The sequence below is a fragment of the Sorghum bicolor genome, chromosome 3 (assembly GCF_000003195.3).
Source record: "Sorghum bicolor cultivar BTx623 chromosome 3, Sorghum_bicolor_NCBIv3, whole genome shotgun sequence".
In the NCBI taxonomy this organism is placed as follows: domain Eukaryota; kingdom Viridiplantae; phylum Streptophyta; class Magnoliopsida; order Poales; family Poaceae; genus Sorghum; species Sorghum bicolor.
The window spans coordinates 26,923,380-26,944,204 of record NC_012872.2 but is presented as its reverse complement, the minus strand read 5'-3'; the positions used below and the strand labels follow the sequence as shown (position 1 = coordinate 26,944,204).

At 42.3% G+C, this 20,825-nt stretch overlaps 1 long non-coding RNA gene across 1 annotated transcript; it reads right to left on the bottom strand.

Moving 5' to 3' along the window:
* Positions 18,672-19,361, bottom strand: LOC110433478. The gene is made up of 3 exons (XR_002450912.1): positions 19,302-19,361; positions 19,164-19,212; positions 18,672-18,747 (listed from the first exon to the last, which is right to left on the bottom strand). It is a non-coding gene; the product is annotated as an uncharacterized LOC110433478 (long non-coding RNA).

Here is a 20,825-nt window from a genome sequence, read left to right as displayed (position 1 = left end):
CGCGTGTCAGGTTCTTCTTCCTCTTGACTGAGAAGACGTTCACCGGCGATTTCTCCACGATGGCGAGGTCTCCGACCAAACCAAGGACACCAACGTGATCTCAGGTCACTTGCGAACAGATTGACCCCCTTTTTCCCACGACGGAGTCACCGGAAGGGGCTCGCCGTCGACCGTGGCGGCTCAGCGGAGGTGCTCGGCGATACGTCGGAGCTCTCAGGCCGGTAGAGCGTGTCCTAGGGTTTCCTACAGCACCAGTGAACGATAGCGAAGCTTTCTAGGAAGGTGACTTGGCTCGAGACGGTGCGGAGAGGGCTGGCCACGAGAGAACCGAGCTCCAGCGGAAACACGGCGGCTGCGCGTCGTGTCCGACGACGGTGAGCGCGGTAGAGTGTTCCCCAAGTGGCGCAGATGCTAGCTAAGGTCCTAAGCTACCTCGAGAACCCAACCAGAGGGGACGAGAGGCCATCAGAAGCTCAGCATTAGGCTCGCCGGAGAAAACTGTTCCGGCGACCCAATTTTGGGAAGAGTGGAAATGTTGGCTCACCGGAGGGTTTCACGGCGAGCTTGAGGGTGGAAGTTGGAGAGTAGAGCACGGCGGAGCTATGGGCGAGCTTTAGTGGCCAGTGATGCAGTGTGGAGCGCGCTCGAGCTCGCCGGAGTGAGCTCACGACGGCGCCTCCGCTGCGGCCGAGTTTTCTGCGCGAGAGAGGCGAGAGGCAGAGAGTGGACGCGTCCAGGTGCTCGAGGGCGACGCCATGGAGGTCATGCATGCCTTCAGCGCTGACGAGCAGGGCCAGAGATGGCGTACGGGCGCCAAATGTCGCCGAAGTGCTGACGCCGGTCGGCCACGTCGACGTGGACGATGTCCATTCAGGGCTTGTATCGCTTGTCTGACAGAGCTACTTTAGCGTTGATTATCTCGCAAACCTTGGCGAAATAGGAGATGGTGTAGTGGAAATTCTTGGAGTACTAATCAAGTTCTACAAGTTTGTCAATTGAAGCAAAGGCCAATTCGGCCTGGATGCAAATATATGAAGCTCCCAAAATCGACCAGGCAAACTGGTGGCGCCAGGACTTAGCAAAATTTTGCTAAGTGTCAAAACAGCCCCCAAATCTGCCTTGCGAGCACTTTTTGAGCAAGTTGTGGTCATTTTCATGAGATGGCCTTGAAACATCTTTTGTTCCTTATAAAATTTGCTACAACTTGTCTCTAGGAAGCTTTGACATGCAAACAATTTATGAACCACCTTTTAAAAGTCCAAGCAAAAGAGGTTTATAGGGCCTATGAGTGAAAGTATGACTTAGATACATAATTTGGAGATGTGACCAACATGAACATTGTTCCAAATGTTGAGTTAAGCATAGAAGAACTATTTACCAAGGCCTAGAACACAAACAAGAGCATGGCTCACACAAACATAAACATAGAAGGCATAATTAAACAAGTTAAACCATACTTATGCATAAAATGACATGACCCAATGTAAATGATGATCATGGTATGCTTATGAAGATTATGATGCTCATGTTATGCATGTGAAAGGATGCAACCATAACACTAGGGTGTTACAGCCCTCCCCCCATACAAAAATCTCGTCTCGAGATTTGAAAGCTTACTGATTTTCGAAGAAGGTTTTATAAACTTCTTTTAAATAGTCCTATGTTTCCCAAGTAGCATCTTCCTCCCTGTGGTTACTCCACAACACATTGTAGAACTTAACCACACAATTATGAGTCACCCGCTCCTTGCGGTCAGCAACCGCTATAGGCTTCTCTTCATACACCAAGTCGGATTTCAACTTGATATCCCGAACCTCCACTCGTTCTTCATGAACACGAAGGCATTTCTTCAACTGTGATACGTGAAAGACCGGAAAAATGGCCCGTATCTCAAACGATAGTTGAACCTTGTAAGCTACGTTCCCTTTTCTCTCAAGAATCCAATAGGGTCCCACATAATGGGGTGCAAGCTTTTGCTTCACTCCGAACCTTTGTACACCTTTCATCGGAGACACCTTGAGATACACATGATCCCCGATGGCAAACTCAATCAGCTTTCTCCTCATATCAGCATAACTTTTCTGACGAGCTTGAGCAGCTTCCAAATGTTGCTAGATTATACGAACTTGCTGCTCTGCTTCGTTTATGATATCGATGCCATAATACCTTCGTTCCCCGGGTTCCACCCAATTCAACGGGGTTCGACACTTTCGACCATACAGGGCTTCAAACGGAGCCATCTTGATGCTCTCTTAGTAACTTTTGTTATAAGAGAACTCGGCTAACGGTAACCACTTTACCCAAGAACCTTTTGAAGAGAGAGCACATGCTCTCAACATGACTTCTAGGATTTGGTTAACACGTTCAGTTTGGCCAGCTGTTTGGGGTTGATATGCAGAACTACGAACCAAGTGAGTACCGGGGTTCTCGTGAAGACACTCCCAAAAGTGGGAAGTGAACGGCGGTCCACGATCTGATATGATAGTTCGAGGCACACCATCCTGACAGACAATGTGCTCGAAGTGCAACTCCGCATACTGATGTGGACGATAGTCAGTTTGAACTGGAATAAAGCGAGCGACCTTGGTCAAGCGATCCACAATCACCTAGATAGAGTCATAACCCTTAATAGAAGTTGGGAGTGCTGAAATAAAGTCCATACTCACTTCTTCCCATTTCCAACCATGGATGGACAAGGGTTGAAGTAAACCTGCTTTAATGTGAACTGCCTTCACACGACAACGGTTATCACAACGAGCAACAAAAGTAGCAATCTCCTTTTTCATCTTTGTTCACCAAAATAGAGGTTTTAAGTCCTTATACATCTTGCTACTGCCAGGATGGATAGATAGCTTGGACGAATGAGCTTCAGATAAGATTTGATTTTGGAGCTCATGGTCCTTTGGCACAACGAGCCGATCTTTGAACTATAGAATTCCGTTCTCATCGACCCGGAAATGCTTGGTTTCTTCCTCTTTCATTCTCCTCTTTATATGGTGGATACCTACATCAGTTTGCTGCAATTCGATTACTCGACTGCGAAGAGAACTTTCTAGAGCAATCTGGTGAAGCACTAGCGGGTGCATAAGACGTGACAACAACGAATCTTCAATCTGAACTTAATGGTAGTGTGATTTCTAACTCAAGGCATCCACAACCACGTTTGCCTTGCTCGGATGGTAGTGCACTTGAAGATTATAATCTTTAATCAACTCAAGCCACCTTCGTTGTCGCATGTTCAATTCAGGTTGAGTGAAGATGTACTTGAGACTCTTATGATCAGAGTAGATATTGCACAGATTACCTAGCAAATAGTGCCTCTAGATCTTCAAAGCATGAACAACTGTAGCCAATTCTAAATCATGAGTAGGGTAATTGACCTCATATTTTCGAAGTTGGCGCGAGGCGTAAGCAATAACACAAACTTCTTGCATCAACACACATCCCAGACCGATACCAGATGCATCACAAAAGACATCGAAAGGCTTCTCGATATTAGGTTGAGCTTAGACAGGAGCTGATGTCAGCAATGACCTCAACTTGTGGAATGCCTCTTCACACTCAGGCGTCCACACTATTGATGGTTCTTAAGTATCAATTTTAATTATTAAATAGACAAGGGAAAGGACCAATATACAAACAACACCTAGAATTAGGGTTTGATCTGACAGAATTCCATGAGTTTTGTTGTTTATCTGTTTCTGCAGGGGGTTATCAGGAAATAAGGAAGAAAGGCCCACATATCGGGATTACATAGAGATATTAATGCACCGTGCAATTTTCTACCATCTAGAAGACTCCAGAAGCCACGAGAATGAATGGGAAGGCCATCGGGCTCGGGGGCAGGGCGCCCGCCCTCCCCCCTAGGGCGCCCGCCCTGGTGTCTCCACCAATCAGGGCCAATCTCGCGGATTACGCTCCACCGACCTAAAGGATCAAGGATAACCGTTCAATCAATGTCGGTTTGATCCGACGGCCCACGTTCACCTGAGGGGACTATATAAGCAGACCCCCTGGCCCCTGGAGGAGAACAAGTTCATCATAGAGTTGAGAGGTGCCCTCAAAGGATAACCTTTCCTCTAAATAGACTTAGGGCTTAGCATCTAATGTGAGAGTAGACTAGATCTACTAGATTGAGAGAGATAGAGTGGAGGTGTAGATCGGAGGAAATCCAGCCTGTCGGTGTCTACTCCGAGGTTGTACCTGTGGGATCAAGTTCTCCTAACCCGAAGCTTGCTCCAAGGATTCTTCAGTAATTCGACTTGTAAATTCTAGTAAGTTCTTGTTTTATTGTTCTTTGGTTTATGAGTTTACTTTGATATCTTTACGTAGAGTTTAGAGTAATCATCTCTAGCGTAAACGTGGTGTTTGAGCTAGGATACTCATAGATATCCCCTGACTAGTTGGACCGTGGTAGTAGCGAGGAACGTGACATTTCTGAGTTACCTTTGCAGCCCATATCCCATTAGTGGGATCGATAGGGTTTATAGGTGCGGGTTGAACATCTTGTGTGGTGTCTAGATTCCGTGAGCTTCCTCGATAGAACAGTAGATCATCCTTACCAAGGTTTGAAAGGTCCAAATGGCTAGAGGGGGGGTGAATAGCCTATTTAAATTTTCTACAAACTTCAACTAGACAAGTTGATTAGTAAAACAAAAGGCGAAACTATTCTAGCACTAGCACAACTAAGCTATGCAAGCCACCTACACAAGTCTAGCAAGAAAGCTAAACACTAGTTACAACAAGAAAGCACAACAAGAAGCTTGCTACACTCCTAAACAAGAAGACTAAACTAAAAACGCTAAACAACTAGCAAGGTATACAAGTAAGTAAGGAGTGAAGAGTGATTGTTATACCAACGTTGTAGAGTAGAGATATATTCAACCAATCACTCACAATCATAAGAGAATCCTCGGCAAGAGATGACACAAGATTTTTTACCGAGGTTCACTTGCTTCCCGGCAAGCTAGTCCTCGTTGTGGCGATACACCCACTTGATGCATAACGAGCTAATTGGCAATCCAAAGCCAAACCCTCAGCGGGTGCCGCACATCCACTCACAAGATGGGGATCCTCCAAGCCACGAGCAATCCACTAGAGTAGCCAATTGCGATCTCCCGCGGGGAAGGCTCAAAAACCCCTCACAAGTCACTTGGTGAGGCTCGAAACAATCTCCAATCACGAGCTCAACACCACCGCTGCTCCAAGCCGTCTAGGGCGTCAGGAAACACCCAAGAGTAACAAGAAATCCGCAGCAAACTCAAGAATCAAGTGCCACTAAATGCAACTCTCAAAGCAATGCACTTGAATCTCACTCAATCTCACTAGGGTTAGCAATCAAGCAAGGAGATGAGTGGACGGAGAGTTCTCTAGCTCAAAGTATGTCTCAAGTAATCAAAATGTGCAAGAGAGAACCTCCCAAAGCCGGCCACCAACTATTTATAAGCCACCTCAAAGAAATAGCCGTTGGCTGTTTTTCACTGGGCTGAAAACGGGGGCACCGGACGCTACTAAGTGAGCACCGGACGCTCGACCCCCTGCGTCCGGTGCACTGGAGTTGGCCACGTGTCCTCTTTGAATCTCGCGCGTCAGTTTCGAACGGCTACCTGCAACGCACCGGACGCTCTGCAAGTCCACACCGGACGGTCCGGTGCTCACCGGACTCGTGCGCAGGGAGGGTGTCAAACTCGCGACCTCACCGGACACTGGGCACCGGACGGTCCGGTGCTCACCGGACTCGTGCGCAGAGAGGGTTGCAAAAACCCCTCACACTGGACGCTTACCACCGGACGCTCTCAGAGTGCGTCCGGTGCTTAACCCTAGCAGGGTCAAGCACACCGGACGCTGAGGCCAGTGTCCGGTGCCTCCGCACTCAGCGTCCGGTGAGTGTTTCTCAGAGAGAAAAACACTCCCGCGACTTTTCAACCCACGCCCCTCTCAACCCTAGGAACTCCACCTCTTTTGCAAATGTGCTAACACCAACAAGTGTCCACCACCAAAGTGCATGTGTGTTAGCTTTTCACAAACATTTTCACCAAAGGAGTTAAGTTAGCACTTTACTAGATCCTAATGCATATGCTCAAAATATGGACCTAGTAGCACTTGATTCGAGAGATGACCGTGATTTCCCCTCTTGATAGTCGGCTATCTATCCTAAACCCGGTCAATCACTTCTCTACTCATCTTAGACCGGCAAAAGAAAAACCCTATGTTTATACCTTTGCCTTGATAACTTTGCTCCTCGTCTATCATCATGATCTCCACATCAAGCTTCATCCCTTTGTGATTATGTGGCCACCTTTCCATGCCACCATGCACCTTCATCACATGTGTTGCTATGCCTAACTCAAATCACTTAAACACAAGGCATTAGCAACTTGGTGTCATTAATTACCAAAACCAAACTTGGGCTTTCAATCTCCCCCTTTTTGGTAATTGATGACAACCATCACAAAGATACGAAATGAAATCATAAGGAACTTGAATTGCTTGTCCAAAGCATTTTTAATCAAGAGACAAGATTGGACAAACATTTCAATTTCGGTTTTGGTAGTACTAGCTCCCCCTACATATGTGCTTCCAAGATTTTGGTTCAAGTTTGCACATATGCATGAATTAGAGTTTTGGGAGATTTATTACTACCAAAATGATGCTAAGGTATATAGAATGGACCTTTGAAGCGTGATACCAATCGGAGTTGCCAATATACCATCCTTAGCACCAATGTAGCTAGACATACATCAAAAACTCAAGATACCTCGTGAGATCACATTATATGTCTAGATACCATATGAAAATAAAATTCTATGCTAGAATTCAAAACATCATTCAAGTTCTATTTCTAGCAAGCACCAGTCAAACAAGAGTAGTATATTTAAACTTGCAATGCATCACCTCATTATGTTAGTGCACATTCAAATGCAACAAATGGTTCATGAGCTTGCTCCCCCTATTTGTGTGCTCAAGTTTTAATTTAATTTTTTTTAAAGTTATCTCTCCCCCTTAAGCACTTTCTCCTCCTTTATGACTTTATCTTTGTTTCTCTCCCCCTTTGTCATCAATGACCACAAAGGTTCAAATTTTAGTGAGAATTAAGTCAATCAATATGAGGGTCAAATTATGGTTTAATCTAGATCACTTGCCTAGAATATGTAATTCGGTTTGATCCAAGGACAAGCTTCTTCACACCTCATAAAGTATAAGGGTTATCTTGACCATGTTGAATTACACATCTTAAGCTCATATTCTAGATCCAACACTAGGCTTACAAGCTCACAAACATGTCATATGCTACCACTAGATCAATCAAACATAGAAGCAATAGTGGTACCATACATACATCAAAAAACTTTTGATTTTCATGAATGAGCCCATTGTCATGCAAACATGTCTATATGTTCTAATCATGTCCTTAGCAAGTATGAATGCTATGTCAACCAACTTTACCTTTCTTTGTTGGATGAGAGGCATATTATATATAAGTGTGGGGGTGCACTCATCTCAAGTTGGAGAAGTCAAGTATGTTCAATTCATTCCTCAACTTGCAAAATCTCTTCTCATCAAGTGGCTTTGTGAAGATGTCGGCTAGTTGATCTTCGGTGCCAATGCTTTCAATGCTAATGTCACCCTTTTGTTGATGGTCCCTTATGAAATGGTGCCTTATGTCAATGTGCTTGGTTCTTGAATGTTGAACCGGATTTTGTGTCATCTTGATTGCACTCTCATTATCACATAGCAAAGGCACATTCTTGAATTTGATTCCAAAGTCATTCAAGGTAGCTTTCATCCAAAGCAATTGTGCACAACAACTACCGGCAAGTAATGTATTCGGCCTCGGCGGTTGACAGTGCAACACTATTTTGTTTCTTTGATGACCATGAGACTAGAGACCTTCCTAGCAATTGACAAGTGCCACTTGTGCTCATTCTATCAATCTTGCATCCACCATAATCGGAGTCCGAATAACCAATCAACTCAAAGTCAGACCCCTTGGGATACCATAATCCAACATCATGAGTGCCTTTAAGATACCTCAATATCCTCTTGGTTGCCTTCAAGTGACTCTCTCTAGGTGAAGCTTGATATCTTGCACATTTGCACACACTAAACATTACATCCGGCCTTGATGCGGTGACATAGAGCAAACTTCCAATCATGGACCGATATAGCTTTTGATCTACCATGTTGCCACTTGCATCACTACCTAATTGATCATTTGTGCCCATAGGTGTGCTCATTGGTATAGCTTCTTGCAATCCAAACTTCTTGATCATGTCCTTGATGTACTTGCCTTGACTCACAAAAGTGCCATTTTTCATTTGCTTGATTTGAAGACCAAGGAAGTAACTAAGCTCTCCTATCATGGACATCTCAAACTCATTAGCCATCATTCTTCCAAATTCTTCACAAAAGTCTTGATTGGTTGATCCAAAGATGATATCATCAACATAGATTTGCAACACAAACAAGTCATTGCCTAGCTTCTTGGTGAAGAGGGTAGTGTCAACCTTTCCCATCTTGAATCCTTTAGAGAGAAGGAAATCTCTCAATCTCTCATACCATGCCCTAGGTGCTTGCTTCAAACCATACAATGCCTTCTTGAGCTTGTACACATGGTTGGGTTTCTTGTCATCTTCAAAACCGGGAGGTTGCTCAACATACACCAACTCATTTATGTATCCATTGAGAAATGCACTCTTCACATCCATTTGATAGAGCTTGATGTTGTGGGCACAAGCATGAGCTAATAATATTCTAATTGCCTCCAATCTTGCAACCGGTGCATATGTCTCTCCAAAGTCAAGACCTTCAACTTGAGTGTAACCTTGTGCTACTAATCTTGCTTTGTTTCTCACAACCACACCATCTTGATCTTGCTTGTTTCTAAAGACCCACTTGGTACCAATCACATTGTAGTTCTTTGGCCTCTCAACAAGCTCCCACACTTGGTTTCTTGTGAAGTTGTTCAATTCTTCATGCATGGCATTTACCCAATCGGAATCTCTCAATGCATCTTCTATTCTCTTTGGTTCTTCAAATGAGACAAATGAATAGTGCTCACAAAAGGATGCTAGCCTTGATCTTGTTTGTACACCACTTTGAATGCCTCCGATAACTTGATCTAATGGATGATCTCTTGCTATGCTTGTAGGTTGGAGTACTGGGAGTTGATTGCTTCCACTAGCTTGATTTTGATTTTGATCATCATCATGAGAGCCACTAGTACTTGCTTGATTTGTATCAATTTGTACTTCTTGATTGATCATGTGAATATCACTATCATCATCAACTTGCCTTGGCCTTATGTCACCTATATCCATGTTCTTCATTGCATTTGCCAATTGATCTCCCCTGACATCATCAAGATTTTGAGCTTCATTTTGAGATCCCTCGGTTTCATCAAACTCAACATCATGGACTTCTTCCAATGTGCCATTTGCCAAGTTCCAAACTCTATATGCCTTGCTTGTAGTGGAATAACCAAGTAAGAACCCTTCATCACATTTCTTCTCAAATTTGCTCAATCTAGTGCCTTTCTTGAGAATGTAGCATTTGCAACCAAACACTCTAAAGTATGCAATGTTGGGCTTTCTTCCATTCAATAGCTCATATGGTGTCTTCCCAAGCTTCCCATGGCAATAGAGACGGTTGCTACAATAGCAAGCCGTGTTGATAGCTTCACTCCAAAATGAATGGCTAACATTGTATTCACTAAGCATTGATCTTGCCATATCAATCAAGGTTCTATTCTTTCTTTCAACTACACCATTGGATTGAGGAGTGTATGTTGGAGAGAATTGATGTCCAATGCCAACATCATCACACAATTTCTCTATTCTTGTGTTCTTGAATTCACTACCATTGTCACTTCTAATCTTCTTGATAGTGGTTTCAAACTCATTTTGCACCCTCTTGACAAAAGACTTGAATAGATCACAAACATCACTCTTGTCATAGAGAAAGAACACCCAAGTGTATCTAGTGTAGTCATCTACTATCACAAATCCATACTTGTTGCCACCAATGCTAGTGTATGTTGTTGGCCCAAATAAATCCATATGCAATAGCTCCAATGCCTTTGATGTGCTCATTTCACTTTTCTTAGGATGTGCATTTCCAACTTGCTTTCCGGCTTGACAAGCACTACATGGTTTATCCTTCTCAAAGGTGACATCCTTCAAGCCTCTAACTAAGTCATGCCTCAATAGTTTGTTCAATTGTTTCATTCCAACATGACCAAGCCTTCTATGCCACAACCAACCCAAACTTGTTTTGCTAATTAGGCATGATGTCAATTGAGTGTCACTATCATTGAAATCAACCAAGTATAAGCTACCATGCCTAAATCCTTTGAATATCAAGTTTGATCCATCAACACTAACAACCTCAACATCATCACTTCCAAAGATGCACTTGAAACCAAGGTCACAAAGTTGTGCAATTGACAAGAGATTGAAATCAAGGCTTTCAACTAGCAACACATTTGATATGCTCATGTCATTTGAGATAGCAATTTTACCAAGCCCCTTGACCTTGCCTTTCTTGTTGTTGCCGAAAGTGATAGAATCAAAGCCACCATTTTGACTAGTATCAATTGATTTGAACATACAATACTCCCCGGTCATATGTTGAGTACACCCACTATCAAGCACCTAATGCCTTCCTCCGGCTTTGTAATTGACCTACATGACAAGATCAATTCTTTTTAGGTACCCAAACTTGATTGGGTCCTCCAAGGTTAGCAACTAAGCTCTTTGGTACCCAAATGGCTTTCTTCTTTGAGCCCATCCATGGTGCACCAATGAACTTAGCATGAACACCTTTTGTATCCTTGGTAAGTACATAGAAAGAATTAAGCTTAATTGAGGATACATTAGCTTTGGGTTTCTTGTTCATGCATTGTTGCTCTAGGTGACCAACTTGCTTGCAAGCTTTGCAATACCGGCCATTTTTCTTCACAAAACTAGTCTTGTGAGGAGCAAAGGTGGCCTTGCCTTTCTTGGGGTTATAGCCTAATCCCTCTTTATAGAGAGAAGCTCTTTGGCTACCCAAGCACATAAGCAAGCGGTCCTCACCACCATAAGCCTTGGCTAAGGTGTGATTGAGCTCTTTCACCTCCTTCTTGAGAATTTCATTCTCAACTTTTAGTGTGGTGTCACATGTGAAACCATCACTACTAGATGAGGATGATGTAGATGTGCTACATGAAGGGTTAGTAGAAGCAATAACAATAGGCTTACTCAAGATATCACATGTTATGCCTATGTTGCAAGTTTGAGCTTTTTCAATTTTAGTTGGCTCATTTTTACACTTGTTAACTAGAGAGGAATGAGCTTCTTCAAGTTTAGTGTGAGCCTTTTGAAGCTTCTTATGGTCTTCCTTTAGACTCTCATAAGATGCTCTAAGCTCATCAAGTTCTTGCCCAAGGGTTTTCTTATCCTTAAGCAAGGCCTTGCACTCCTTTCTAGTTTCTTTATAGTGATGAGTGCAATCTTCTAGCATAGTGATTAGTTCATCTTTAGTTGGTTCATCATCATCACTATCACTATCACTATCATGCTCACTCTCATCATCGGATGATACCTTAGTGGCCTTAGCCATGAAGCATGATGGAGTGTCGAAGATGGAGCTTTTTCCTTGAATGGCAATGCTAGCATGCGCCTTCTTCTTGGTGCTCTCATCATCACTTGAGGATTCATCACTATCCCAAGTTGCAACATGGGCATCACCCTTCTTCTTGTTTGAGCCTTCCTTCTTTTCTTGCTTCTTCTTTTGCTTCTTTCTTTCCTTCTTGATAGCATCTTCATCATCACTATCATAAGGACACTTGGCGATGAGATGATCCTTGCTATGGCATCTAAAGCACCTCATGGAATGATCATTCTTCTTGGAGGAGCTCTTCTTCCTTCTTGCCCGATAGCCCTTCTTCTTCATAAACTTGCCAAATCTCTTGACAAGAAGAGCCATCTCCTCATCTTCATCACTATCACAAGAGCTTGTTTCTTCTTCACTTGATGATTCTTGCTTGGCTTTGCCCTTGGATGTGGAGGCCTTGAATGCCACACTTTTCTTCTTCTCGTCATCTTTCTTGTCACCATCCTTCTTCTTCTTCTTGATCAACTCATCCTTTTCATCATCTTCTCTATAGGCATCATCGGTCATCACCTCTTGAAAGACTTGTTGGGGAGTTGATTCACTAAGAGTTGTCTTGACTAGCACGGTGATCAATGTGTCAAATCTCTTGGGCAAGCTTCTCAAGAACTTCATAGAGAATTGACTATCTTTTACTTCTTCCCCAAGTGCCTTGAGCTCATTCACAATAACTTGCAACCGATGAAACATTTCCGGCACACTTTCATCTTCTTGCATTTTGAAGCTTGAGAATTTCTCTTGGAGGATGTAAGCTTTTGCGGTCTTAGTACCCTTGGTGCCTTCAAATGTTTCTTCTAACTTTGCCCATGCATCATGAGCAACCTCAATGTTCTTGATTTGCTCAAAGGTCTTGTCATCAAGAGCTTCATGAAGAGCACTAATTGCAATGTCATTACATTGAAGCTTCTTTTCTTCAACCGGTGTAGGTGCATTCTCATTTGCAACCTCAAACTTTGTTTCGGTCACCTTCCAAACTTCTCTATTGATTGACTTGAGATGGGCGGTCATCTTGACCTTCCAATAAGCATAATTGGTGCCATCAAAGTAAGGTGCCTTCTTGGTGTTGTTGATATGCAAACTAAGAGCTATTTCTTCACCGTAGGTTGTTAAGCCTCAAATAAACGGTGCCTCTGCTCCGATACCACTTGAAAGGTCCAAATGGCTAGAGGGGGGGTGAATAGCCTATTTAAATTTTCTACAAACTTTAACTAGACAAGTTGATTAGTAAAACAAAAGGCGAAACTATTCTAGCACTAGCACAACTAAGCTATGCAAGCCACCTACACAAGTCTAGCAAGAAAGCTAAACACTAGTTACAACAAGAAAGCACAACAAGAAGCTTGCTACACTCCTAAACAAGAAGACTAAACTAAAAAATCTAAACAACTAGCAAGGTATACAAGTAAGTAAGGAGTGAAGAGTGATTGTTATACCAACGTTGTAGAGTAGAGATATATTCAACCAATCACTCACAATCATAAGAGAATCCTCGGCAAGAGATGACACAAGATTTTTTACCGAGGTTCACTTGCTTCCCGGCAAGCTAGTCCTCGTTGTGGCGATACACCCACTTGATGGATCACGAGCTAATTGGCAATCCAAAGCCAAACCCTCAGCGGGTGCCGCACATCCACTCACAAGATGGGGATCCTCCAAGCCACGAGCAATCCACCAGAGTAGCCAATTGCGATCTCCCGCGGGGAAGGCTCAAAAACCCCTCACAAGTCACTTGGTGAGGCTCGAAACAATCTCCAATCACGAGCTCAACACCACCGCTGCTCCAAGCCGTCTAGGGCGTCGGGAAACACCCAATAGTAACAAGAAATCCGCAGCAAATTCAAGAATCAAGTGCCACTAAATGCAACTCTCAAAGCAATGCACTTGAATCTCACTCAATCTCACTAGGGTTAGCAATCAAGCAAGGAGATGAGTGGAGGGAGAGTTCTCTAGCTCAAAGTATGTCTCAAGTAATCAAAATGTGCAAGAGAGAACCTCCCAAAGCTGGCCACCAACTATTTATAAGCCACCTCAAAGAAATAGCCGTTGGCTGTTTTTCACTGGGCTGAAAACGGGGGCACCGGACGCTACTAAGTGAGCACCGGACGCTCGACCCCCTGCGTCTGGTGCACTGGAGTTGGCCACGTGTCCTCTTTGAATCTCGCGCGTCAGTTTCTAACGGCTACCTGCAACGCACCGGACGCTCTGCAAGTCCACACCGGACGGTCCGGTGCTCACCGGACTCGTGCGCAGAGAGGGTGTCAAACTCGCGACCTCACCGGACACTGGGCACCGGACGGTCCGGTGCTCACCGGACTCGTGCGCAGAGAGGGTTGCAAAAACCCCTCACACCGGACGCTTACCACCGGACGCTCTCAGAGTGCGTCCGGTGCTTAACCCTAGCAGGGTCAAGCACACCGGACGCTGAGGCCAGTGTCCGGTGCCTCCGCACTCAGCGTCCGGTGAGTGTTTCTCAGAGAGAAAAACACTCCCGCGACTTCACCAAATTTCCCACCGGCGCAATAGAAAATATACTCTTATTTTTCTCAAAAGCGCCGAATCCCGCTTCGCAAGCTCGGCGGGAGGGAGAGAGGAACCCACGCCCCTCTCAACCCTAGGAACTCCACCTCCTTTGCAAATGTGCTAACACCAACAAGTGTCCACCACCAAAGTGCATGTGTGTTAGCTCTTCACAAACATTTTCACCAAAGGAGTTAAGTTAGCACTTTACTAGATCCTAATGCATATGCTCAAAATATGGACCTAGTAGCACTTGATTCGAGAGATGACCGTGATTTCCCCTCTTGATAGTCGGCTATCTATCCTAAACCCGGTCAATCACTTCTCTACTCATCTTAGACCGGCAAAAGAAAAACCCTATGTTTATACCTTTGCCTTGATAACTTTGCTCCTCGTCTATCATCATGATCTCCACATCAAGCTTCATCCCTTTGTGATTATGTGGCCACCTTTCCATGCCACCATGCACCTTCATCACATGTGTTGCTATGCCTAACTCAAATCACTTAAACACAAGGCATTAGCAACTTGGTGTCATTAATTACCAAAACCAAACTTGGGCTTTCAAGGTTGCAGTCTTCTCTATATATCACTCACATTAAGAAACATTCTTTGTAGCCTAAAGGGTAGTAGCAATAGATTTGGTTAGTCAGATGCACGCTTTCTCCCAGTGGTAAAAATATAAATACGATACTCTGGATAACCTCCCGGGTGAAGTTCTCACCGATATCCGTGCGCTTGCGGATCAATTCCTGATGGCGTTACCAAATATCAACAAGCATTTCTGGCGCCGTTGCCGGGGAGAAAGACAGTTTGCTGAGATAACCTTGAGTCTTACTACTAGCTTGTATCTATACTTTTATCTTTTCTTATCTTTTATATTCTTTTATATTCTTTATTCTTACCTTATGGAAAACCAAGATTCTAAATTGATCTATCAATTTGCAACACCTTCAGAAACTGACCTTTTACCACGGGAGTCATCACAGCCTATCCAAACATCCCAGTATAGGTTAAGTTCCAGGTTGATTGCCATGATTCAAAACCTATCTTTTTCATGTAAGGAAAACGAAAACCCTTACCTTCATATTAGAGATTTTGAGCACACATGTGATTGACTTCGCATTGAAGGCATTTCTGATAAAACTTTACGTTGGAAGCTTTTTCCTTTCTCTTTAAGGGGAGAAGCTAGACAATGGTATAATCAGAAGGTAAGTCAACAACGAGGTGAATGGGGAGTTTTACGAGCCAACTATTGTCTAGATTTTTATTCCCTCGACCATATCGGCGACCTTAGACTTGAAGTCCTATCTTTTAAACAAAAAGATAATGAAACTTTGGGAAAATCCTGGAAAAACAGATCTTTTAGAATCTAGTCCAAACCCTAATCTTGAAGACCCTGTTCTTTTATTTCACTTTTTTCTAGGTCTTCAGAAAAATCATAAACAAATGCTACATACAATGTCTAGAGGTTCTTTCTTTCGCATCCCTAATGATGATGCTAGAGTGATCCTAGATAGAATCCTAGAAGCTGAGATGGATAATACCCTTCATGATGAAACCCACGAAGCTAAAGTAGACACTATGCCAAATTCTTTATCTACTTTAGCTACCCCAAGTTCTGAGCCACAAAAGGAAGAAATTCCACCACCTGATTTCATGCTGGATATAGAATCTGATCTTTTTGCCGATTTTGGAAATATTTCAAACTACCATTCTATTGACAGTCCCCAAAACGGACATTTTAGCATTTGTTTGCCAACTAAACATAAATTGAGAGAGCTTATCGCAGTCATGAGTAGCGAATGGTTGGAAGAGTTAGAGCTTGCCTCTGATGTGATCCGTTTGGATACACCTCCTATAACTATACGCTACGCTTATAATTCTGATCACTTTGATGCTCTCTATAATCCTGTTGTGGGGATCAACATCATGTCTGAATCTTTTGCACTTAAATTATTTAAAAATTTGGTCTTAACCCCCACAACAAAGGTCATAAAGGAATCTTCGGGACGATTAGTCCCCAGTCTTGGAATTATTAATCTCCTACCCCTTTTCGTAGAAGGCTCCATGGTTCATTTGAACTTCTATATCTTTGATACATGGGACTTCGACCTGTTGATAGGACAACCTTTTAGAAGACTCCTTTATGAAGGTCATACTGGAGAGCTACACATTTCTTTTGGAAAAACTTTTAAATTTCCCATAACGATTTCACACTCCTTACATAATAAGGTCGAGTCATATCTTTTACCTGATCCTATGGAGGAGGTAAAGGCTGCATCTCTAGAGCTTTTAGATGAACCAGACTTAGAAGACGAAGCTCCTTTCTTCACACAAGAAGAGGCCGAACCTTTCGAACCTGAACCCTTAGACGAGTTCGTAGAAATGCCTAGACCTCTCATAGACCTTAAAACTTTACGACCCGGTCTTATCTATGCTTTCCTAAACAATAATCCAGAGTTTCCTGTGATCATTAGTGATAAACTCACTCAGGAGCAAACTCTGCGATTAATGACCGTTCTTGAGAAACATCACTCAGTTTTCGACTACTCACTCCAAGATCTTACAGGAATTAGTCCTATGATTTGTACCCATCGTATTCCAATAGATCCTTCTGTTTCACCTTCTCGAGAGCCCCAACGTAGACTTAACAACGCGATGAGAGAGGTAGTTAAAAAGGAAATTATAAAGTTGCTGCATGCAGGGATTATATATCCTGTGCCGCACAGTGGGTGGGTGAGCCCAGTTCAAGTTGTGCCTAAAATGGGAGGCATGACCATTGTTATGAATGAAAAGAACGAGCTAATTCCGCAACACACCGTCACAGGGTGGCAGATGTGCATAGACTATAGAAAACTAAACAAAGCCATAAAAAAGGATCATTTTCCTTTACCTTTCAAAGATGAGATGCTAGAGCGATTAGCGAACCATTCGTTCTTTTGTTTCTTAGATGGATATTCAGGGTATCACCAGATCCCGATCCATCCCGATGATCAAAGCAAAACCACCTTTACATGCCCATATGGAACTTATGCTTACCGTAGAATGTCTTTTGGGTTATGTAATGCACCAGCTTCTTTTCAAAGATTCATGGTGTCTATATTTTCTCATATGATTGAAGAGATTATGGAAGTTTTCATGGATGATTTCTCTATTTATGGAAAAACTTTTGATAGTTGTCTTGAAAACATAGACAGGGTTTTGCAAAGATGTGAAGAAAAGCACTTAGTCCTTAATTGGGAAAAATGTCATTTTATGGTTAGGGAAGGAATAGTGCTGGGACACCTAGCGTCTAAAAGAGGTATTGAGGTAGACAAAGCTAAAATTGAAGTAATTGAACATCTACCTCCTCCTGTGAATATAAAAAGAATTCGAAGCTTTCTTAGCCGTGCTCTTTTTTATCGCAGATTCATAAAAGGTTTTTCGTTCATTGCTAGACCACTTACTCTTTTGCTAGCCAAGGATGCTCCTTTCGAATTTGATGATGCATGCCTAACATCTTTTAATTTATTAAAGAATGCACTCATCTCTGCACCAATCATTCAACTCCCTGATTGGTCATTGCCTTTTAAAATTATGTGTGATGCTAGTGATTATGCTGTGGGGGCAGTTTTAGGATAAACTAAAAATAAGAAGCATCATGCAATTGCTTATGCCAGTAAAACATTGACAGGAGCTCAACTTAATTATGCAACCACTGAAAAAGAGCTTATGGCTGTTGTCTTTGTCATTGATAAATTTAGATCTTATTTAGTTGGAGGTAAAATAATTGTTTACACTGATCATGCTGCACTAAAATATATGCTCACTAAAAAAGATGCTAAACCCCGGCTGATTAGATCACTACACCACAACACCGAGATTGCGAATAGACGATCTGACGCTAAAAGCACATACAGCGAGAGACCGTCTGACGCGAAAAAACTATAGCGACAGACTTCTGCAGCCGGAGAAAGTGCTGCCGCTAAAAAACTTTGGCGTCAGACAATAGTTTTAGCGACAGATAGTCTGTTACCATGGATATTTATAGCGACAGATACTCCATTGCTAATCTTTAGCGACAGATAGTTCGTTGTCATGCATTAGCGACAGATGATTCAACACAACATATATTTACAGCGACAGATCGTTTAACAGTCCAATTTAATGTACAAAAAAAATACAATTTTTAGCACATATAAAAACATTATCGAAATCTTAATATAGTGTCCACAAGTCATGAAGATACACAGCCACATACATATAGTATCCAAATTTGTCCTTACATTACATCCAGCAAAAGTGGACCACCAAATGTATTTGTCTTGCCATACATCACACATCCAGCAAGGTCAAGCACCAAAAGAATTACAGTAGTACTTTGTCTTGTCATACATCACACATCCAGCAAGGTCAAGCACCAAAAGAATTAGACACTAGTACTTTGTGTTTTTGATTCTCAGGTTTGTGCAAATATTCTCATTTCTAGGTCTAAGAAGTCAAAGCCAAAAGGAATGACTTGCCAAAAGGTAGAGCTCATCCATCAGCAGAATAATATTCTTGAAACTCAAGTCAAAGGCTAGTTTGGAGCACTTCCTGAAAAACAGAACCATGTAATCAGCAACTATAGACCTCATTTGGTGCGACAAATGTCAGTAACATTTAGTGAAGTTTAAATTAGAACAGTAAATTCACATCAGCTATGAGAAACATGGTTCTGGTTTAGAACAGTTTAAATTAGAACAGTAAACTGAGCAGTAATTTCAGCTAGGAGAAAGGGAAGAGCGCCTCTGCTCCTATTTAGATAAACAAGACTGCTGGTTTCTAACTTTTCTATGTGCTGAAATCATCAATTCTATAGTAGTAGAACAGTGAGTTAAATCACTAGTTGAGGACGAACAGAATGTTAGATTTGCCTTCGAAAATTATTTCTATGTGCTCAATTTGCTCACTAGGATATTACAAGTTGGCACTAAGTTTTACAGTTTGATGAAATAAAATTAGGAACATACCTACAGTGCTCTTGAGAGGTCCAGATGCCTTCTTCTTGCATTCCTTAATCTACACATATAGGATTAATAATTAGGAACATTGGTCATGCATCTTAGATAATAGCAAAAAAAAAAATTATGTCAAGTGTAGTTTGTTACTTTATTGTATGGCCATGCGATGGTCATCTTGAGAGCACTAGCCATAGTCTGCACATCACCATAAGCTCGGGGCAGCAGAGCATCTCTTTTCATCACAACATTAACAACTACTTCACAGTATTCATTCCCAAGAGGCTCGCCTCCTACCATGGTGTTCGGATTAGTTGATGTGACTGTTCCCCTGGCCACAGCTAAATCAGATCTCAACATAGCAAATAATATCACATCGCTGCCAACCTGAAATAAATAATGCGCTCATAAAAATTTTAAAGCAACATATATGAAACCATAAATTAATGCATGAAGACAAGAAAATTACAAGGTTATCATGAGAAAAGCGAGGGCAATCATTTGTTGGTGTAGTTCTATTGTTCCTAGATGAATGGGCCACATCTGAAATAAACAATTCACTTATGAGAATTGTGGAGAATGGAACATTTTTTAAATCACACATAAATGATTTGTAAGGGCGAACATTTGGTGTTGTTATGTTCATAGCTGATCGGGTTGCACCATGCCTACATGGAAGCAGGTCCTCGTCCTCCTCGCCATACCGATCATTTTCTTCATCCTGTACATAGTTAATATAATTTTCAGGCTAAGGATCATTATGTGCCTCATCGATATGTTCTTCAGGTGTCGGACTCTACACAAGAATCATAACAATACTATTTATTAGCTTCCATAAGTGAAATATATGTGCACATTAAGATGTGTAAAGACATAATTTATTCCAAGTTCTATACCGCATATTGTCTTGAATTAGAACCATGCTGTGATAGGACTTCAACATTTGTCCTTCCTTGTGCCAACCTTTCCTCTTCCAATTCCGAAATACGTTGCTCAAGAGCTCTGTTCTTACTTTCAGCATTTTGTCGAGCAACAATTTCCATTTGCATCCTTGTTGACATGAGTGCTTTGAGCCCTTGGTTACCAACCTCTTGGGGAGTTGGTCCCAGACCCAAAACACGAACACGTCCTCTTGGCTCCTTTGCTCCGCAAACAGCAGCATACGCATCGCCTTCTTGAATTGTTTTATCCTTCAACTCTGGTTGAGCTTCAACAATAGCTTTAAGCTCATCCTACAAGACATGAATAAATAAAGCGTATACAACATATTCATGTTTCTTTTTGAGAAAACTTACAATCGTTCCTGCTGCCTCCCTTAAAGGCACACCATTCCTTCTTGTATGTGTGTTAATATACACTTCATCTCTTCGAGGGGGGCGTCCAAGTGCTTTACCCTACAGGTTTTATAACTATGTATACATGAAAGGCCACAAAATAATATAATTGGTGAGTAAAATGATAGAATTCAGTACCAAATTATAACTACGACAAGCATGGCTAATGCTTCCAGATGTATGATGAACCCTCAACTTCGCACAATTTGCTTTTCCTCTTTCAGTGTGAGCCTATGGTAGAAATTATGACTTGCACAATCATAGACAAGCAATAGAAAAGAGATTTTGATATGAACTTTAGCTTACTTGACATTCAGGAGACCTCCAAAACATAATAAGA